This window comes from Anomalospiza imberbis, chromosome 12 (assembly GCF_031753505.1).
Source record: "Anomalospiza imberbis isolate Cuckoo-Finch-1a 21T00152 chromosome 12, ASM3175350v1, whole genome shotgun sequence".
NCBI classification, from domain to species: domain Eukaryota; kingdom Metazoa; phylum Chordata; class Aves; order Passeriformes; family Viduidae; genus Anomalospiza; species Anomalospiza imberbis.
The window spans coordinates 3,485,916-3,509,417 of record NC_089692.1 but is presented as its reverse complement, the minus strand read 5'-3'; the positions used below and the strand labels follow the sequence as shown (position 1 = coordinate 3,509,417).

At 41.7% G+C, this 23,502-nt stretch overlaps 1 long non-coding RNA gene across 2 annotated transcripts in view; it reads left to right on the top strand.

The window, feature by feature from the left end:
• The first annotated feature begins 432 nt into the window (after window positions 1-432).
• The window catches only part of LOC137481062 (uncharacterized), a 79,819-nt gene continuing 56,749 nt past the window's right edge, over window positions 433-23,502 (top strand). Inside the window, exon 1 of one of the 2 annotated variants that reach the window (XR_011003282.1) lies at window positions 433-834. This is a non-coding gene — a long non-coding RNA (uncharacterized lncRNA). Of the gene's footprint in view, window positions 835-7,347; window positions 11,471-23,502 lie in introns of those variants that run through there. The other variant, XR_011003281.1, reaches the window with a different exon arrangement.

Genomic DNA, 23,502 nt, shown 5'->3' with positions numbered 1-23,502 from the left:
TGTTTCTTTAGCAAAAATTAGTGTAAGTCACATGTTACCTTGAGGATCCTCCCACAAGTGAAGATCTTCTTGAGGGAAAAAATCTTGTACATCATGATGCGTGCTGGCTTTGGGGCCCTCCCAAGTCTTTGCAGCAGTTAAGTGGCACAGAGGAGACTCCAAATACACTTGATAAGATCTTCAGTGCCCATTCAGGAGCTGTATTAAGGCTCCCCCACAGTTAAAATGGTTCTGCAGTCACAGCTATTCCCATCTTCGCGTAAAAATGCCAATGTTTTAATAATCAGAGGTACTAGGAACTGTTCAGTGTCCTTGCAGCTACTGTCACAGGTAGTGCTGTCAAAAATAAGGGTCTCTAAACTGTATTCCCTGCTCAAACACACAGCCACTGTGCTAAGGGACCAGACTGATCTTTTCCTTTGAACTGTTCCACACTCCTGCATGTTCTTCAAAGAGAACTGAAAATAGTTTTGATGTGGAATCACAGAATGGTTTGGGTTGGAATGGTTCTCATCCCACCCCTGCCATGGGCAGAGACACCTTCCACTGTCCCAGGCTGCTCCCAGCCCCAGTGTCCAACCTGGCCTTGGGCACTGCCAGGGATCCAGGGGCAGCCCCAGCTGCTCTGGGCACCCTGTGCCAGGGCCTGCCCACCCTGCCAGGGAACAATTCCTAATTCCCCATATCCCATCCAGCCCTGCCCTCTGGCACTGGCAGCCATTCCCTGGGTCCTGTCCCTCCAGCCCTTGGCAATTGTCTCTCTCCATCTTTCCTGCAGCTCCTTCAGGCCCTGCAAGGCCACCCTGAGCTCAGCCCAAAGCTTCTGCAGTGCAGGTGAGCAATGGCAGCTGTGCCAGCCTTTCCTGCCAGCAGAGCTGCTCCATCCTCTGCTCCTGCTGGTGCCTCCTCTGGACTTGTTCAATTCCTCTGTTTGGGACCTCAGGTCTGGACACCAGGTGTTTTCTACACACCAGGAAAGATTGCTTTATCTGATTCTTTACCCAAAACTTACATTGGGAAATATGGCCTTCCATAACTAGCAGCATTTAATGCTTTTTTGGTTGGTTTTTGTTTTTTGGGTTTTTTGGGGTTTTTTTTGGGGGGGGGTTTCAGTTTTGTTTTAATTTTGGTGGGATTTGTTGTTGTTTTGTTTATCTTTGAGAGAAACACAACTTTTGGATCATTCTAGAACATGAATATTATATACTAAATTACTGTAATTCTTCTATTAAAATTGCTTTTCAAGTACTCTTACTATAACCAGCATAACTAACTTACATAATTATGTGTCATTGACCAGGACCTGTGAAACTTCACTTAATGCTTGCTATTAATGTGAAAGCTTCCATACCCTGAGTCTTATTGGGAAGTGGCTTACAGAAATTATCACTACCACCCCTCCCTGAAAGGACCAAAGCTAAGAAATGCAAAACAAGGTGGGAGTCAATTCTTTCCATCTCTAATGCCACCTGCCATCAATGCAGGAGCACAACTATGAAACCGTAGCCTTGTGGAAGCCCCACACACTCCCACAGCTCTTCCATCTGCAGAACAGGAATTGTGTTCTCTGTTTGATATGTGCCTGCAGAGGGGCTGGAGCAGGGCAGGATTCATGCAAATTCACAGGGTAAAGAGAGACATTCATCCAAAGAGGTTACACTGAAATTTGACAGAAACTTGCTAGAAATTTTCCTGACATCAGCACAAAGTGCCCAGTTTGTCCTGTGGGTTTCCAGCCCTGTAGAAGAATTCACACCCACAGCACCTGCTCAGGATCTCCCATGAGAGTCTGAAAGAGGGAGAGAATGCTGTCAGTTCTAGAAATAGAAAGGAATATTTGTTTTTCAGTTTACATTTCCCATTCCTTGATGGCACCTATGCTGTTTTACTGCTCTTATACTACACAGACTGTAGATACTCAGGATAAGTCTGTTAGCAAAGTCTGGTTCCCTACCAGATGCAGCCTCTGCTTGCCACTGGCTTTCCTAAATTCTCAATCCATTTGCAATTGGTGACTAAATTCTTATCATTGCCACTGCTTCCAGCTTCATATATTTAAATATATGGGGTTTAGCAATCAAAGTCAGATCACACACATCATACAATGAGGGGGTACAACGATGCCCCTTCCCAAAGGGGCATCTGAGCAACAGGCTGCATGGGCTGCTTCTCTTCTCTGAAGAGTACAAACACCTCAGTCAAACCTCCAAAAACACCCTCTTCCCTTTCCCTCTGAGCAAAGGAGAGGAGAAAGAGAGAAATCGAGCATGCAGAGATCTCTTGGGTTCCAGGGAGATGAGCAGTCTCAGGAAACAGCAGAATTCCTTCTCTCACACTCTCTGAGAGATGGGCTGAGTGTAAGCACAGCAAACCCAATGCACGGCTCTGGAAAGAGCCACAGTGGGCACAATCAAAGCTGCATTTTCTCCACAATCACACCAGTTGCTTGTCCAGTAGGTTCTCATCAAGAATAAACCTAAATATACCATTGCCTTCTGAGTAAAGACCATATTAAAGTATTTGAAATGTCAAACATGTAAAATAATTATAGCATCATGTTGATTACATATTTATAAGTCTCCTTTCAAAGGTGCAAAGAAATCATGCAGCAAGCCTCTCAAGACTTGTACTAACAAGCTAAAACTAAGATTATAGCACCATCTACTGATTTAATTCTTACTTAAACGACAATGCCATTTTCCCATTTGAAGCCAAAAAGAATACTTCAGGCAGAAAACAAATTTATAGTCCTACTGAACTAGGAGAAAAATAGGAGAAAAACACCTCCCAGATGGCAAGAGTGGTTTTGTTTGGGAGTACACGGCTTGCACACAGCCCATGGGCTATTCATTAAAATAAAACCTGAGGGGCAAAGAATTCAAATCAGTGAGAGCCAGCAGTTATTGTAGCATCAGCATGAACACTTTAGAGTCCAGACAGAGATGTGCAAAAGTAAGATAGCAGGATTTTTTTAAAAAACACAACTTTAAAAACAAGAAAAACAAATAAAACCCAAAACATAATTTTTTAAAAATTGGAAATGCACCCAAGAAAATGCGCACCCAAAAAAAAACTCATACAGGGTAGAACAGAGTATATTTAAGATAATTTTTAGCTATTTTTGCATTCTTAACCACTTCTTTCTATCTCCACTTAATTCTTACATTAATTCTTAATTTAATTTCTGAAGCATTCCAAAAGGAATTGAACTATATTCTTAAACTCTAAATTAACTCTTTTTTGATCCTCTAAGTCTGGTAAGCATAAGGAGATAATTCAAAATAATAATCATCTGCCAGTAATTTTCAAAGACAACCTAATTTTGGCCTGAAAGCAACAAGTCAAAAGACAAGGCTATTGGGGTTTTAAATACAGGATACCCAAAATAGGCTTATTCAGTGTGTGTATCTGTGGTATTGCTTTACCCTAGATTTTTTTTGTGGTACAAATATTTTGTTAATGAAAAGAATTAGATTATAATTGTCCCTAAATAACAGTCCATGACAAGAGAAGCCCTGATGGTCTTCACACCAAGCAAAAAAGCAACAATAAAGATATAGATATATATATATATATATATATATATATATATATACATACACGTATAAACCAAATACAGATGCTATAGATTGGGTGAAAAGTTAGATTTGATAGAATAACACTAGTGGAAGATAATAGGTAATTGGTCATGGCTTAGGGAATACTTGACAGCATCCACAAGAAACTGAATTTTTTGTAAGAGAAAACACTTTTTGATCCTGTTTTTTTCCATTTCCTAAATTCATGCACATTTAATTATATGAATACAGATTTAGGTCTTTATTAGTGGTGCTTGATGCCTTGTGCCTTCATATTTTGATTGAAATCTAGTGAAAAATTTGTTTACTTAATAAAACAATCAAAACACCATAGAGGAATATCAAGTTACAATAAAAAAGTTAAAAAAAAACTAATTTTCAACCCCTACATTTTAAGCCGACAATGAAATTTTAAAATTAAGCTGGAAATGTTAAATATTAACCTAGAAGACCTGCAAGATGTGCCTCTAAGCATGATTTTGTTCTTAGTTTTTAAAATTCCCTCTTAAAAGAATTGCCCAACACTAGCCTAAACCCAAATCAACAAAGTTCTTAAAAATAGGTTTGTGGTCTTTTTAATAACTTGTCATAGTCTATTTAAGTAATGAAAAAAAGGAACAATACATTTGTTTTGACTTTTTTACAAGTTAGAACTCTTTCAAAAGGTGCAGGGCAGAAATTATCCGCAACGTAAGAGGTGGACAAGTAGTGACACAAGGAAAAAAAAAAAAAATCACTATTTGAATCATTGCTCTCAAATTCATTGTATTCTCAAAAACACTAGATTTGGTTTTGTTGGGTTTTGGGTTTTTTTTTTTTTTAAGAAATTTTTTGAATCTACAACACTCATACACGTTTCTGATGAATTTAGCAAAGCACCCACGTCTTGTTAGTGAACTGACAAGGAATGAGCTCGGTGAGGGACAGGAGAGAACTCCACAAGCCAGATATCGCCAGATCCTGCCAAGGCAGACAAGGGGAGCAGCACTGCTGTCATGCTCACACCTAAAGGCAGCTGCAAACAAAGCTTTGCAAACAAAACCTTCCAGGCAGTGCACTGGACTCTAGAGAGGAGCTGTGAAGTCAGAACTGCTCTGTAAAAATTCAAAATCAAAATGAATTTTAGGAAAAGCATGCCAGACTTTCCCCTCCCCCACATACTGCTCCCGGGAGCTGTAAGACAACACAAATGCAATTTGCACTTGAACCAGATGTTTCAACCTGAGGCAATGGGAAATTATTTCCTATTCCTTAGCACTCCTCCAATGGATTCGCAACACTGCAGAGTTTTTCTGAAGTGCTACAGGTAGACAAATTTGGCTGAAAAAAACTGTGTGCCTCCCACAGCAGTTTTAAAGCATCTCCTTGGACAGAAGTGAGGGAAATTCCCAGAATCACAGAAGAGTTTGGGTTGGAAGGGACCTCAAAGCTCATCCAGTGCCACTCCTGCCATGGGCAGGGACACCTTCCACCTTCCTACCATCCCAGGGTCTCCAAGCCCTGTCCAGCCTGGCCTTGGATGCTTCCAGGAATCCGTGGGCAGCCACAGCTTCTATAGGATCCTATATGAAGTTCTGTACTAAAAATCACTGCCCTTTTGGCAGGTTATCAAACTGCTGACACAGAAAGAATAGTCTTTCTATTTTTCAATCTGACCTGTGTCTAAAAGCTGCCATGGTGAGGCAGGTTTAGTCCCAGCCACTGAAGTCCAACCTTTTTCCCACCAGTTTTCTCTGTAAGGTGTTTCTCTGCCCTTATTTTACCTTATCCATAACAGTTATGAAAAGACAGGCTAAACATTTCAGTATTCACATCTCTTTAAATTAATAAACAATTTAAAAAAATCTAAATTCAAAAGTGTGCCAGCATCTGGCTATAGCTATAGATATTAATACATCCTTTTTTAATTCTCTGAATAAGCACTACAGACTTGCATTTACATTATCATCTTTAATGCTAACTTTACCCCTTAGTTATAATGGCTTCATGGAGGCTTGCAAAACTCCTTTCTTCTAAGAGCTTTTACATGTGGGGTTTCATTCTTCTCTCCAGTTGCTTTTTTTGGTTGCAAATGGCATGACCCCCCATGATCCTGCACAGAACACGTCTCATGTACATCATGACAAGTGTAACAATGCAGGCTGCCAGTTCCACTGCACTCCGGAGTCACAGGAGCACACCAAAGGAATTTCATAAGTGCTACCTACAGCATTTCCCTGTGTGATTGAAGTGGTACCCAGCTCTGAAACACCAATAGTCTTGAGAGGTCGTGTCAGTGATAAAATAATGAGGTGCAGGTTTCTGTGTTCTTTAGGACTAAAACATCAAAAATTATGAAATCATCCTGTAGGAATAAATTAACAAGGTCCATTACTTCCTAATGATTCATTTATTTACCATCAGCATTTCAAATTCCACTCCTCTGCTGACTGCAACAGTCATAGTTTGTTTCCTTTATCCCTCCCACTGCTAAGTTACACAGATCATCCCTCATGTTTCCAGCAACTACAAAGAAACACGCACTCCTGTTCTTATGGTGGAAAAAATGCATTCCCTGTGCACTCCTTGAATCTCACTGCCTGCTGTGCTCCAGCAACCTGAGCCTTACTGCTCATATGCTGGGCAAGTTCCATTACAATTACATCAGGGATGGTGGGGTGGTTCCACATCCTGCTGGCACCTAATGAGGTTCTCCAGGGACCACTACTGGACCCAGTCCTGTTCAGTATCTCTGTGGACGGTCTGGATGAGGGAATTTGGGTCATCCTCAGTCAGTTTGAAGATAACATCAGGTTGGGTGGGAGTGGGGATCTGCTGGAGGGCAGGAAGGCTCTGCAGAGGGATCAGGACAGGCTGGATCCATGAGCCGAGGGACACCAGGGCCAAGTGCCAGGTCCTGCCCTGGGGTCCCCCCAGCCCCATGGAGCTGGGCTGGGGCAGAGGGGCTGGAAAGCTGCTGGTGGGAAAGGCCCTGGGGTGCTGTGCCAGGGGCTGGACACAAACCCAGCTGTGCCAGGGGCCAGGGGCACCTGGGCTGTGCCAGCCCTGGGTGGCAGCAGGCCCAGGGCAGGGCCCGTCCCCTGTGCTGGCCCTGCTGAGGGACCTCGAGGGCTGTGGCCAGCTCTGGGCCCGTCATGGCCACGAGAGCCCCGGAGGGGCTGGAGCGTGTCCAGGGAAGGGAACGGGGCTGGGGAAGGGGCTGGAGCCCCAGCAGGGGCTGAGGGAGCTGGGAAGGGGCTGAGCCTGGAGAAAAGGAGGCTCAGGGGACCCTTCTGGCTCTGCACAACTCCTGACAGGAGGGGACAGCCGGGGGGTCGGGCTGTGCTCCCAGGGAACAGGGACAGGAGGAGAGGGAACGGCCTCAGGCTGGGCCAGGGCAGGCTCAGGGTGGACAGCAGCAGGAATTTCTGCATGGAAAGGGGGGTCAGGGATTGGCAGGGGCTGCCCAGGGAAGTTTGGAATGCCCATCCCTGGAGGTGGCACTCAGTGCTCTGGGCTGGGGACAAGGTGGGCATCGGGCACAGCTGGGGCTCCATGGGCTGGGAGGGCTTTTCCAACCTCAGTGGTTCTATGAGTCCTCCACCAGCTTGAATGAGCTCCTCACTTGAATCTACAATATTTCACAAATATCAGCTTCTCAAATTAGAATTTTGCCCCTAGTATTCTGTAAAAAAATCATACGCTGAATTCCTGTCGAGTTTTTTTCTGATGTTGGGCATTTCCTCCTGATGCAAGTTTTCCATGCTTCCCCTGGATAATAAAAGGGAAATACCAGACTGATTATAGGTCACAGATCATTTCTCCAGTAAACATTTTGAATTTCTCTGTGGAACTCTTGGAAAAATTAGAGGATGGAAATGTTTTTGTTTTGTTTTAAGCATAACAGACTTGTTCTAGGGAAAGGTTCTCAACATTTGGAGTGAGTTCTGAGTCTTGGAGAATGAGTTCAGCTTGGAAGAGTGATAAGCTGACTGAGTGGCAATAGTAGATTAAAAGGTGTAGGGAGAATATGATTTGAACCAGCCTTGAAAAGCATTTTAAGACTGCCATGAAGAAGCATGAATTTTAAATCAGAGAGGTGAGGGAAACAGCATGGCTCTTTCCTACATGACAAGATAGTTTAAGCTTTTCTTTACCCTTTCTAAAAGACAGCTACAGGTGAGAGGGAAACATGTCACACAGGCTTGGCCAAAAGGCAGCCTCCATAAAGAAAAAAAGTCTTATTTTTTAAATGTTTCTCACAACAGCATGAACTTGGTCACTGATATCTCCTTAAAAATCATGAAGTACAAGTCCCCTTAACTATTCCTTCTCTCAAGGTATTTTCTTACCACATTCAAGGTAATGTGGGTAAGAAAAAAATCCTATTTCATACTGGCAAGAAATTTGCCCATATTTACAATTTTTTTTTTTTAATAATCAACTACAACTAAGGGTCAAGACTATAGACTGGATAGAAAGTTTTAAGGACTCAACTTTTATTCATACCAGTTGTTAGGGACAATGCTTTTGCCATGTTACCTGAATTGCCAGGCACCAACAAAATCACCTCCCTCTTTCAACTGAAGTCAGATGCTATGCCACCATAAATTGATCCAAATTAACTATTCCATCAAAAAACAAGTCAGCTGCTATAGATCTAAAAATAAATGTGGTGGGTTCTCCCCCCCCAGTCTGAAGGGAAGCAATTTCAGTGAAAACAAGGGAAGTTGAAAAGGCCTATATAAACTTAAATGAGGACAGTTAAACTTCTTTCACATCTGCGAAATAAGTTCAACAAATTACTCCATTCATTTCCATGATGAATGGCTCCTCATGTGCCAGCTCTTTATTGCATCTAGCAAGGAAGAATCCAGCTTTTACATGCTTCTGCAGTTGTTTTTCCCTTCCCTTTTATTCTGATGCTTAGTATCCATATTTTCAGTGGAAAAATGTGACAGCTATCATACACCAAGGAAGTGATAATTAGTCTTATATGACTGTCTTTATGTTGCCTTGGCTTTTCTAAACTCGTTTTCACACAATTACCTAATCCACTGTTATACAGCCTCTCTCAAAATGAGATGGGTTTTTTTTTTTCCATTTAAGCACAGGATTAAAAGGATTGTTCCAGTTTTTAAAGATTCATACATTTTAGAAAGATTGTAATAAGGTCAGACCAGACAGATTTAATTCTTGCTTTCTGGTGGATCAGGAAAAAAAAAGAAACCAGGATGCAGATAAGTATCCTAATCTAAGTGTAACCTATATTTCCAAACACTTGCCTCAACTTCACCTTAATAGTATTTTAAAGATTATATAAGCTAAGGAAAAATGTTCCAAAACTGCTGGAAAATTCAGCACAACTGCTTATAGAGTATCTAACAACCAAAGCAATAATTCACCAATTATTCTTCCCTAACTTTTCCATTTGGAAATAGCGGGAGATACCTGATGCATCTTTACATCACTTCAGGATGGAATTTAAAGCAGCCTAACAGGACTCTTTAAGGGCTGGATTAACCAGGTTGTATGTGCAAATTTCAAAGCCTCAAATCTCTGACTAGATTTAAGTACTATAGATCTACCTAAAACTTTTAAGGAACAGATTTCTATATGTTTATTTCAATACAATTCCATGGAGAAAAAGACTGCTGTTGATGGCACACACCCCCAGGAATATCTATAAAGGGAAGAGACAGCATGAAGCCAACACAAAGCCAAGCTGGAGCCACTAAGTCAGGTGTCAGGAGCACAGCCAGGCTCCTGTGCTCAGAGCTCACCAATAGAGATTTCACCAGGTGTATCCCATTATTCCAACAGGCTCTGCCCACCCTACTGTCCCCTGAATGCAGCACTAACCCTGGGCACTTAGCCCAAATTGCCTTCTCACCCTGACTTCACCAAATATCCCAAGCTGGAAGGGAGCCACAGGGATTTTTGACCCAGCTCCTGTCCCTGCACAGACACCCCAACAACCCCATCCTGTGCATCCCTAGGAGCATTGTCCAAATGCTAAGTAATAAACAAAACATCCATTTTCAATTTTCTGGGTGATTATTCTACCCGTTGCATTATAGAATTACCTAACTGGAGAATTTAACAGTTGGCTGCTCCTACTTATTCCTCCACAAGCCATTAATAATCAGGACCCATAAATAAATTGTTTTATGCCTAATCAACAGGGCTTAACCAGAGAATACCTACTGAACCAGGCTGTACTAGGAGGCTAGGTGGAATAATTAATGGATTCTAGAATTTGGATTAAATTGTTGCATGATGAGCACTGAACTGCTCAAAAACCTGCTGCATTTAGGGCATGCACAGAACGAGAACTCTGCACATCAAGAGAGCTTTAAGCACTATACAACAGCTGATCCTGATAATTCCACACAAGTTTCTGTGATACTTCACTGAACCTGGTCAACAGACACTGAAATCCTGCTCCTGCATCCCTTTAAGCAAAAGAGTACAAATGTAGCTTCACAAGTTCAAAAATGATGACTTCATGGTGTCATGCAAAGGATATTTTATTCTCTACTTCAATACATTCCTTCTGCATGACTGGCCAAGCAATCCTTACAGTCTGTGGTGTGGGCCACTTTTCAAGATCTCTTTCCTCTTTAAAGGACCTTAATATGGTCCAACTCATGTAAGCCAACTGGACATAGCACAGTAAATTAAAGCAAGGTTAAAAACAAAGATCCCTCTTAATATTTCTTTAATGGCTGCCACTGAACGGAGTTTTCTGCATCATGACCAGGTTGAAGTCAGTATTTAAATTAATTATGACAGCCATATAAATTAGACATAAGAGACTTCTAAAGCTAATTAGAGTCTGAGAGTTTTAATTTGATGTCTGTCTCAGTGTAATATCTGCTTTATGGATTAAATTAATAAAATTAAGACTGCATCATTATAAATTTCCACTTTCATAGTTCCCAACGTTTTACAATTACATGCCATATTTGAATGATAATTGAATGAATCAAAATCATTATGTTCATGTCTGTTTTTCCAAAGACTTAAAAATAATATTCACTATTTTCTTTCATTCACAAAAGTCATAGCTGCTGTAGTGATCCCAGTCCAAAGAGCAGTGCACAGCAAGGGTCAGCTTTAATACGGGAGTCTCTGTACACCGCTCACACTCTTCCTGCAATAACACAACTTGTAGCTTTTGCCTTTATCAGATATCAGCAAATAGTTATGTGACCATGATTGTTGTGTGAAAGAACAAATGATAAACGAGTTCTTTCCTACTAACACAACCCACATCCAATCTCTGAAGAGGGAAAAAGCAGGTCCCCTTCATGGTCAGAATCTGCACAGAAGGCTGTGCCCTGGGCCAAGCCTTGCTCAATGCTGGATCAGGAATTCCCAGTACCTGAAAGGGACTAAATTAATCTCTACTGTTCTATTGTTCTTAACTGCTTTACTTGCAGGAAACAGCACTTTAAGTATGACATCATGGTGACTTTCTTGGTGGGATCATAAGGAACCAGCAGTTTCTGGGATGAAAGAGTTACTGAGTTGTATTTTATGGAGAATCACAGAAAGGTTTGGGTTGGGAGGACTTCGAAGCCCATCCAGTGCCACCCCTGCCATGGCAGGGACACCTTCCACTGTCCCAGGCTGCTCCCAGCCCCAGTGTCCAACCTGGCCTTGGGCACTGCCAGGGATCCAGGGGCAGCCACAGCTGCTCTGGGCACCCTGTGCCAGGGCCTGCCCACCCTGCCAGGGAACAATTCCTAATTCCCCATATCCCATCCAGCCCTGCCCTCTGGCACTGGGAGCCATTCCCTGGGTCCTGTCCCTCCAGCCCTTGGCAATTGTCTCTCTCCATCTTTCCTGCAGCTCCTCCAGGCCCTGCAAGGCCACCCTGAGCTCAGCCCAAAGCTTCTGCAGTGCAGGTGAGCAATGCCAGCTGTGCCAGCCTTTCCTGCCAGCAGAGCTGCTCCATCCTCTGCTCCTGCTGGTGCCTCCCCTGGGCTCTCTGCAGCAGCTCCAGGTCCCTCCTGTGCTGGCCAGGCTGGGGCAGCTCTGCAGGTGGGCTCTCAGCTGAGGGGCAGAGGGGCACAATCCCCTGCCCTGCTGCCCACGCCGGGCCCAGCCCAGGGCAGGGTTGGGGTTCCAGCACACACTGACATCTCGAGCAGATCAAGCTGTCAGAACCTGTGGTTTTGAACCATCATTTCTGATTAAGGCAGATGCAATAACAGGAAATAAGTAAAAATTATAATTAAGCAAAAGAACTTTGGGTCCATTTCTTTCCTGAATTCAGCAGTAAGGACTCTGAAGTTTCTTTAATTTATATTCACTAAGAAAGTTCTCCTTTGCCTCCTGTTGCTTAGGGGCTCTGTGTGCACACTGTGTCATTTCATCAGCTAGACCTCATGCTCCATTCCGTGTCCTGGCATGTTGATAGGACATCAAAAACCTGACACATTGAGCATAACATGCTGATACCATAAACAAATTGATATTATTCTCTGCTATCAACAACACACATCACATGCATCTCACAGCCCAGTGTTTTGAAATAGAACTTTAGGTTATTCTGTGAAAAGCATACTTCAAGTGAAGAAAACACTTATTTTACTTTTAAATGGGGACATAACATCTGTGACAAAGGATCATAATATCAGGTTGAAGATTTGCTTTTGACATTTGTATTTTCACAAACAATTAAAATTTAATTTGGCCTGTGATGAAAAGCAAATCCTTTTATCCCATACTTGCAGTCACAAGGGGAACATATTGCATTAGAAAGCAGCACTGTAGTTTAAGGTTTCATATTTGACATTTGTGACATCAAGAAAAAAATTAATTAACAGGTAGAAAAGTTTATGCACACTCCAATCATTCTTAAACCTTCCTAACTATTAACTAAATGTGATGTCACTGATATTTTAATATACAAGCTAATCAGCTCAGATTTACAGCATTATTTAAAGTAAAGGCTACCTGTTTCTCTAAAAACCTTTGGCATCTTATTTTACCAACTAAATGCAAAAAAATATTGCTGGAGGCAGTGGATGAATGAGAAATACAGAAGACAATTTAAATTCACTTTTTGAAAAATACTGAATAACAACACACCCTGACTGGAGACCTCGGTATTTACTGTCCATTATCCTGGTTAGCTTTCTTCCATATTGGACATTCCAATCATCCTTTTTCTCCAAGTAAGAATTTACAAACCCAAAAGAACATGAGGGAGTTGCCCCCTTTCTGAAATGAACTGAAACTGCATCAGAAATATTCTAGAAATCAGCATCTCCAGTGATCCATGAGAACAGCCACTTTCACCTGCATGAAACCATCCAAATTAATGATTTTGTGGCATCACACAAGCAACAACGTGGACACGGAGAGCAACAACAAGCTGATTGAGGTTCATGGAATAAACAGTGCACAGGACTAAAGTCCCCCATTCTAAGCAAACACCTTTAAGCATAGCTCAGAAGTATTATTAGTATTTCCTTCATGCTTTAAGACATTCCTAGCTCCTTTCTGCTGTTTTTATTTTTAACTACCACTTACAAAATAAAACCTGGAGGTTTCAGGCATATGCTCCAAGAAAAACCAGCTGTGGACTGGAGTAATCCCATGCTCAAATCCCAGCTAGACCCTGCCATGATTTAGCATTCCATGTGCTCCTGAAACCACTCCCAATAACTGAGCTTCAGATTATTTTGGGGGAGAGAGAATCCTCCAATAATTAAGAGTTGATCTGCTGCATCTTAACTACAAATCAGAGTCTAATTCCTCACTTTGGAATACAGTCATGTCTGGCACTAAGAAGGTAAAATCTTTTAGTTGCCTCATTAGTGAAATACTCATGAAAACTCCAGAGAAAGTAGTGCCTGGAGTAAGCACCAGAGTTGAGAACTGAGCATGCTTCACTTTCCAAAGATGCTTTTTGCATGGCTCTGCAATTATTTTGATTTTCCTTGTGAGTGGATCCCGGTTAGGTCTGTCTGGGGCTCTTTCAAATGTCAGCTCAGGGAACAGGTGGACCTTTATTCACTTTGTGTGGCCATCCCTGGACCAGCACTGGTTTGCAGCTCAGAGGATCTGTGCAGGTTATGTCCAGTGCACCCAGGTTCATTCGAAGCATCAGTAACTTTAATCACCAAGAACTCATTTGGTTGTCATCTGTAATTCCATATGTAACCCACTGTAATTTAAAATTAATTAATACCCATTTTTACAAGAGCACTGCCAAAAATCTCAATAAGAGTGATGTGCTCTGAGATAAAAGCACATTCAGTACACAAAAGCCAACCAAAAAAGTCATTGCATTGTTTTAAAATACAATTTGGGATATTTTGCTTACTATATCAAATAAAAATGATATAAAGTGATAATTGGCCAAGAATTTGTCAAGCTCTTAAAATTATATAGAACTTAAAGAAAATAATCTCTGGCTTTATACATAGATGATAGGAGTTATAGCTGTTCTTATTCTGCTGCAATAGGCAAAGCAGTAAAATTCTCAATAATAATCACAGACTAACAGCCATATTCATGTAAAATAAAAGTATTTTTCCTCATGTAAAATGCTATTAGCCATATTTGAAGGCATTATGTTCTGATATCATTTTTTCATTTCACTAAATGACAGCTATTAAATGCAATGGCAACTGCATGACAGGGATATTTTTTATTACTTCAAAAGGAAGAAAAGGATTAAAATGAGTTTATTCAAAAGTGCGATTTGTCAATTTTTTCTTATCAAGGGCTGTGTGGGACAGCTTTAAACCTAAACACTGTGATCTGACCTCCTATTTGAATAAGTTAATGTGATCCCGTGTTCTTAGAAAAGTAGTGAAACCTATCTTTTATGTGCAGAAGTCCCAGGAGGAATTTATGCTTTTATATGGTCAGCTGCAAGGTACCATTTCCTTTTCATCACGCCTGCTTTTATCATATTGTACTTCTTGACAGCTTAGAGGTTCTTTTTAGAATCTGGTGGACGAGCAACTACATAGAGACATTTTTTGTATGACGGATTTCTTTCCAGCCTCCAAGGCTTTACAGTCAAACAGAATTCTGCTGCCAGAAATCCCTGTCTTATATTCAAGAGGGACTAATCACCATATTTGATAGCACAAGCATCTTACCTAAACATCAAATAGAACTATAAATTACCACCTCAGAGCATTAGAGAAGCATTTTACACACATCAGGTTCTTGCATTATACATCCTAAGAACAGTAGTGAGAATCATTTCACATATGCACATCCACAGAGAGAGGTAACATCTAGCTGGACAAAATATGGCTCATTAGGGATTTCCTTGGAAGGATTATCCTCCTCCCAGCAGCTCTTTCTCACAGGAGATCCTACACAGTGCATAACTACCTTTTTTTAGTGTTCTCTGTACATATTCTCCCACTTGCTTACACGAATTTGCATTTGAAAGCTTCTATATAAAAAGTCATAGTGATTTAAAAACCAGTATATTAATCAGAAAAATTAAATCCAAAAGTGTACATTAATTCAGTATCTTTTGTAAACCACTATTTTAACGCTCTGGCATCTCTTGGGTGCTTTCCTGCAGAAGCTTATCTCCTCTAGGGGAGAAATTCTCGAGGCTTCAAGACAGGAGCTAAAAGTTTTGCAGGCCAACATTCTCAGCTAACCTGGAGCAACTCTGACTTGTACAAAACAAAACCAATTTCTACTGGTTGTAAATATCATTCAGCTGAAACCTCACAAATCAAATAATTGCATGGATTAATACTGGAACTTGAATGTAAAAAGCAACCTGAGACAGAAACTTTGAAAGCTGAGTCTCTCAAACCGAACTCTTCAGTTTTTCTTTTTAATAAAACTTTTTCTTTTGAAATGTCATAATTTTAACACTGCAAAATGCAAACTGTTCCATCTTTCAGTCTGCAGGCCAAGTATTTTGGTATAGAACCGTACTGGCACAAAGAGCTACTCCAATACCTCAAGTAATGAAAAACTAGTGTGGAATAACATCAGAAATCCACAGGGGCCATGTTGATAGAATCAAAATGTTTACCCATTTCTTCTGCTAAAAAAACTGCTATTACATATCCAGAGTTAATGGTATCAACAACAGGCAGACTTTCCTTGAACATCTTTGATACTCAGGACTGCAGATTAATATTTAATACTCAAGTCCTACCTAAAAATATGGCCTATTTCTAACTCTGGGACAGACACGTGGGAGCTGAAAACAGTTCCACTGACTCCAGTTCTGCTAATCTGCTTTGAACCAGAGAAGAGCAGCACGGTTCCTAAATTCTCCTATTTAAAAAGAGCAGAAAAGTGTTGAGAACACAAGTGTTGAGATACGTTGTTATCACACACTCTTATTCCTCCACGTGCAGGGAGACATTTCAAACAATAAATCACTGAACAGCACCAGAGGGAAACACTCCCAGGCATTCCAGCCCTGCACTGCAAGCCCATTTCTGTGTCTCGGTGGGTTTGCTGTGAAAACAAGACATGAAGAGGACACAAAGGCTGCCTCTGTCTAGGGATTGTTAGAGGAAAGCTTTCAAGCACACTTGGCTTTACCGTTTATCTCAATGCCTGGCCAGCTGCAAACACCTGTTTACACAAAAGCTGTTAACTTGCTGCCACACTCCTGACTAGTTTAAACTGTTGGTTTTTTCTGCATTTCACATTTCTGATTTAAAGACACTTGCTCTGTAGCCCTCAGGTCCACAGCTCGGCAGCCAGTCTAAGGTTTACTGCATGCAGTGACATAAAACAACATAATCAGACTGTTCAAGGTAAAGAACATTATCTGAGCACATGAATTCTTTACCAGCCAAAAACAAACCCCTAATCAGTGCAGACAACCAATTAAATACCTTACTGAACACTTAAATTAAAAAAAAAAAAAAAAAAACAAACAAAAAAACATTTCACTGACAAAAACTACAGTAACTAATTGCTGAAAAAGGGAGGGGAATGTCACAAAGACATATTTTTTCCTTCTAACAAGCTATTTAAAATACTTTTCCATAATGCACACTTTTCTTGTCCTTGATTGTGTACTTGAGCAAGCAAAATTTCTTGATCAGCTAGAGGAAAAGGGCAACTCCAAAGGTTCAAACGATTTCAAGGCCTGTGTATTCCATTATGAAGAGCTGCACAAGTTTGTGCACAGTGCAGGTGATCCTTAGATCCCCTTCAGTGATGCTGTCATCAAGAAGTCAAGTAATATTTCATATATTGCTACACCACACACCACGAGGATGAGCAGAGGATGGAGCAGCTCTGCTGGCAGGAAAGGCTGGCACAGCTGGCATTGCTCACCTGCACTGCAGAAGCTTTGGGCTGAGCTCAGTGTGGCCTTGCAGGGCCTGGAGGAGCTGCAGGAAAGATGGAGAGAGACAATTGCCAAGGGCTGGAGGGACAGGACCCAGGGAATGGCTGCCAGTGCCAGAGGGCAGGGCTGGATGGGATATGGGGAATTAGGAATTGTTCCCTGGCAGGGTGGGCAGGCCCTGGCACAGGGTGCCCAGAGCAGCTGGGGCTGCCCCTGGATCCCTGGCAGTGCCCAAGGCCAGGTTGGACACTGGGGCTGGGAGCAGCCTGGGACAGTGGAAGGTGTCCCTGCCATGGCAGGGGTGGCACTGGATGGGCTTAGAAGCCCTCCAAGCCAAACCTCCTGAGAGTCTGTGATTATCCATTTGTGTGTGTGTGACATGTTTTACCACTATCAATATAACACACCTTAAACTACCAATTACCTCTCCCTAGAAAATTACAGCAGCTTCACTGGAAACACTGACATTTCCATAGTTGAAAAGTATTTCTGTTACTGAACCTTTTTCCCAAGTCTGTACTTGAGCAATTACTGATCACTGTGTGGACATAATACAGTGGGTTTGGCACAGGTCATTGTCTTTGGTGCCATCATCTATGCCAATAATAAGCAATTTGGGACAACTAATATACATAGTTCTTATTTATGATGTTGGAAATCCACTAATGTAGGTCCCGAAAATGCTTTTCAATATTATTAGAGTTGAAAGCAAAAAAAATTGTCAAATGACTTAACAGAATTATGTTGACAGCAACCTTTATGTCTACAATATAATTTGAAAGATAAATCACCTTTTTCTTCCACAAGTAGCCTTCGTATTGTAATTGGTCCATTTATTTCATAAGAACACCCATTTTACAAGTAAATGTGTATTTTATGCTGAATTCTTTTATCAACAATTCCTATATATTGGTATATATTCTATTGAAAGAAAACAATCTTATTGAACAATACTTACATCAATTGTTTAACATTCATACTTAAAAGATTCAGCACTTATAAAAACCTCCATTTTAATCCAACAGCATCAAAATTGTCACACCTATCAGGTTTGATATCTTTCCAATACAAGTGAGTAAGATAAACTACTTACTCATTGACTAAATCATTTCTAGTCCCAATTGGTGTGTTTGGACTTTGCAATTTAGAATGACAGCAGTACAACCTGTCCAGAACTAATTGCTATAAATATACCAGATGTTGTAAAAATCTGGACTTACTCCTTTTAAGGGAAAATGAAGCAAATACCATAAGAATGCAGAAATGAATGATTTAATAGTGTAACCTTTATTTCCATCATTACAGGTCAAATATATTTAGTAAAAATATGCACAAATGACTTCTCTTTTGTTAACGTCTCAACCCTAACTAGGACTAGGCTGGGCTGTAAATTTCCAGATTTGCTCAAAGGGCACCAACTCATGGTTTGAAATGAAGCCAATGTGCACCTGAGCACTTTTGCACACATGGGGGTGCCAGTAGTAAGAGTCTCCTATTTTTGGCTAAGAGCACATCTATTAAATGGTAGAAGATATTAATGCTTCACTGTTTTTAATATATCCCATCACAGCAAACAAACTCAAGTCAGCAATAAAATCTGAACTGACTCAACCACCACCTGAATTGAAGCACTGTGACCTCCACACACAGGAGCTGAGCACTGAAATAAATTTTGTTTCCCCATAAGATTTGTCAGATAAAACCCTCAAGAATGCATGAAAAGCAATATATGATAATCAGATATTTCTAATGAAGAGGCAAGTTTTACAAGGAAAATTGCCATAACCTGTTATGATTTACTGAATTTTATCTAAGTGCAGTGCACACACTGTCTTGGCATGTCACTAAATGCTGAGATATGAAAATCATGCTAATTGCCAGCTATGTTTTATGACTTTTTCTACTCATGTTTAAAGGTAATAAATGGCCAATTTCACAGGCATGAGCTATACAGCTTTAAACAGCTGGTGGAAATTCTGCTTTAGATGAAATCATAATTAATTCAAGCTAACAGAATCAGCTTTGCTTCCCTTGTCTTCACTTACCACATGATTAATTACTAAACTTACAAATATTTATACTCAAACATTCCTCTACTACTGTTATGGGTGTAAAGCTAAGGATGAGAGCCAGAAACAACAAAATTCCTGTTTACAGGACGTTGTTGGCTCAAGCCAGACAACACAGCTACAGACACCTGCAGGCCATGGTTTATTTTTGAGATGGGCTTCTTTTATCATAAGTTATTAAATGCTTCCAAACCCCAATCTGCTGCAGCTGTTGCTTTTTGGAACACACATATGTACATTCAAAATATTTGCCAACCACTACCTAGAATCTTTGCCTCAGTTGCCTTTCAGGGTCCAAACCCATACAATTGGCAAGACAAAGTTTCATTTAGCATTCAACCAGATGCTTTAAACCCAGAACATTCCTTTACAATATTCAGGGAGTGTGTGTCCCCTTCAGGTATTTTGATGCAGATATAAAGCACCACATAACCTTCAACAGCCTCTTTCAAGCCCAGGGTTCCTTCAGAGCATAATATTAAAACTGAGTTTTTTCCACAGAGAGAAAATTGCTTGTGAAAATAAAACAAAGAACTCAAAGCTAAACAGTCAGCTCATTATTACTGAAGGGACAGAAAGCACAATGTAGATATCTTTTTAAATGTATTCCTCCAGGATGCTTGAAATACATCAGGTAATTTGAGAGCAAATCTAGATTTCACAGGACTAAAAAATCTGGTATATAAGATCTCTACTGAGACAACCAATGCAAACAACAGACCAGATTTGTAACTGATACCGGCCTGCAATGAAATTTGGTTATTCAAATTATACCAATGGAGTCCTAATTCAAACAAATAGATCTAAACCCACATTTTATACAAAGCAAAGTTCAATAATGAGTGCCCATCCCAAGCTTTTAGTGTCTCTAACTTAATTTTTTTATACAAGCTACTTTTTTTTTTTCCTGAGAATCTTAAAATCTACTCCATGCCTTTGATCAAAATATTTCTCTCTCAAACCACCAGTGAATTAAGGTCTTCTCATAAAAGACATGGAATAAAGGCTGATATCTTTGTTGTTGTCAGCAAAGAACTACAATAGTGCACTGATGAATAAAATGTGAATAACTGTAGGTAAAAGTTTTGAGTAAAATGTTACAGCCAAAGTATTGGTTTTCTCTTTTTTTCCTTTTTGGATCAAGTCCTCCAGTGTTTCCCTCGCTGTTACTTTATGAAATAATTATAGTCTTTAGCATTTCATTCTTCATAACTCTGCCTAAAATCAGAAATTACAAGATCAACACTAGAGTGAATGAACTTGAATTGCAGTCGTGTCCTACAATTGCCTGAAGGACCAGTGCAATAGGTAAAGCACCTTTGAATCAAGTGATTTTCAGTGTGTTTATGTTTTAAGAGAGGAGAAAATGCCCTCACAAAACATGTGGTAATTTATTCAAGCTCTTTTCTGACAAACAGTACATCACTATCAGAATGAAGGCATCTCTGTTACATAAGCTTGACAAAAATCACACATTACTTCTGTGTGACCAAATGCAGAGCAGTCAGTTACCAGTGAGATTATTTGGGAAGATGGCATTATGAGATCAAGTACTTAGATCTCTTCTGGGAGGAGCATCAATCTTGTGCTAACTTTGCATTAAAATCACAAACATTGTAGCCTAGGCAGGGAATTTGGACAATGCTCTCAGAGATGCACAGGGTGGGATTGTTGGGGTGTGTGTGCGGGGCCAGGATGATCCTGATGGGCCCCTACCAGTTTAGGATATTCTGTACTTGAGGACAAGGAAAAATGAAGTTGGAGATTCTGGGAAGTCAGCTTTACCTATCACAAAAATATCCCCAAGCACATGCTGTCCTGGGAAGGATTTACTCTGCCAGGGATTCACAAGATGGTCCTAAGGACAAATAAATGTTTTGCTGTCAGGGGGCAGGACCTGCAGTATAACAGATCTCAGACACAAAAATATTATAAAGGATTATTTCATTCAATTATTTTTCAGCATGAAAAATAAGCTTATAATTTGGGTGGGGTTTTTATATTTTATCCTAAAAATTACTTGGCTCAGGCAGCAATTCACTGCTTCAACGACTGATTACAGAAATCAACCTCTTCACAAGATGTACATGCAAAAATACTGCAGAGAAATCTGGCATTTTAAAAACTTAAGACTAATTTTACTTTTCAGCTGAAGCATAACATTAGGACTGCCATCAAAGGCTAAGAACATATGTTATTTGATGTCTTAGATGAATCATGCTATGCACTAGATATTCTGAAGTCTCATTTTTAAGAGGATCATCAGAGTGAAGCTCTTAATACACTGCTTTAGCCTGTCAAGGTCTCTAATACCTCCAGCCAGACAGTCTGATTCACCTCAAGGTGGATCTTCCTTGTTCTCACACAGTCCAGCACACAGAGCATGGTAATGAGGGCATGGAAATCTGACAGCCACGAGGTACCCCCTGCACTGTTCCCCCAAAGTCGGATTATCTCGGGGCCCAGGCACAGCTGTCCCAGGTAATGAGGTCTGTCATGAATGCATATTATAACATTGGCTTTTCACAAATATTGAAATGGATTCTATATATGTGATGTTAAAGTAACTTTGTTACAAAGATATAATTTTTATTTCTGCTGTTAATTAAGCTTAGACATAGCAGTGCAATAGCTGGTAGAAGTGTGCTTGTGTTAAAATGCCTGCTGGGATGGGATAACACCCAATGAACACAGGATGAGCACACCCGTACAGATCTGCCAGCCATCAGCACTCGCCCTCTGAAGGCAGTGTGCACCAAGGCCCACACTGGACCTGATAAAAAAGGACTAAAACCACAACCAAGCAATCTGCATGCTCTAAAAGGCAGACCCGAGGAGGAGCCAGGCTAAACAATTCTTAGAACATGAAAACCAGTTTGGGGAAAGGGTACTGTGCATGAGGGTCTATGAATGTGCTACAGGCTGATGGAAGGGAAAAGGTATTTAAGGGGTGTCCTCAAAGATAACAGGGTGCTCTTGCCCGAGTGCCCAGATGCACCCGGCTGCAATAACCTTTGCTCTGTGCTCCTTGGCTCCTGTTGTTCTTTATTAAGCTTTTTTCATTTTCACAGGAGAGTGACTGTGTTTTTCACAAGGTCAGTGCCACAGCACAGGGCCTGAGGCAGCCCTCTCCAAGGTCACTCTGCAGCTGTGTCTGCCATGTCTGCCTTTATTATTGCCTTTAAGCACAAATGTAATTACTGCCCAGCGTGGCCAGGCATCTGCAGTCCCCAATGGAAGCCACTAAAAGGGGAAATCACAAAATGCAACAATCCTTACACCTGCAAGCAGACAGCACTTCTGAGCTGCTCACTACAAATTAAAATATCACTGTTAAAATTACTGTAAAAGCAAGGAATAAATACTTGAGGCAAAGAGTACTCAAATTGCACCTCCGTGAAATGAGTAATCCCTAATCCTAAAAATAAGAGCTTGCACTCTGACAGTCTAAAAACATTATGCCTGGTTTGCGTGGGGAAGGCTCTGGTAGCTGGGCAGCTTCTTCTGTGAGAAGCTGCTGGAAGCTTCCCCCACGTCTGGCAGAGCCAGTCCCAGGTGGCTCCAGAACACAAAAGGCTGGGTCCATCAGCAACAGTACCTCTGGTGACACTGAAGAAGGGGAAAAACCCTGCAGAATGGCAGCCAGGAGAGAGAAAGGAGAACATGAGAGGAACAGCTCTGCAGCCCCCCAGGGCAGGAGCTGCTCCAGATGCTGGGACTGAGGTTCCCCAAGCCCAGGGTGCAGCCCAGGGAGAGGCAGATGTGACCACCCAGCCCTGGGCTCCAGGATGGATCAGAGATCCTTTCCCCTGCAGCCCCTGGGCTCCAGGATGGATCAGAGATCCTTTCCCCTGCAGCCCCTGGGCTCCAGGATGGATCAGAGATCCTTTCCCCTGCAGCCCCTGGGCTCCAGGATGGATCAGAGATCCTTTCCCCTGCAGTCCCTGGGCTCCAGGATGGATCAGAGATCCTTTCCCCTCCAGTCCCTGGGCTCCAGGATGGATCAGAGATCCTTTCCCCTGCAGCCCCTGGGCTCCAGGATGGATCAGAGATCCTTTCCCCTGCAGCCCCTGGGCTCCAGGATGGATCAGAGATCCTTTCCCCTGCAGCCCCTGGGCTCCAGGATGGATCAGAGATCCTTTTCCCTGCAGCCCCTGGAGGCCCCACACGGGAGCAGGGGGTGCCTAAAGGAGGCTGTGACCCCAGGAACTCCATGCTGGAGCAGCTCCTGGCAGGAACCTGCAGGCTATGGAGGGAGAAGCCCACACAAGAGCAGGTTTGCTGGCAGTACCTGTGACCTGGATGATCCATGCTGGAGCAGCCTGTTCCTGAAGGACCACACTCCATGGAGAAGGGTCTTGCAGCCCTCAGGAAGGACTCACTCATGGAGCACTGTCTGCTGCTGGGGCAGGGAAAAATCTCTCCATGAGAAAGAAGGAGCAGCAGAGATGTGATGAACTGCCCATAGTCCCCATTCCCTCTGTCCATGCCCCGGGGACACAAATGAGACACCAGGGTACTTCAGGTCCATCAGTGATCCAAGGCTGATGTACACAAA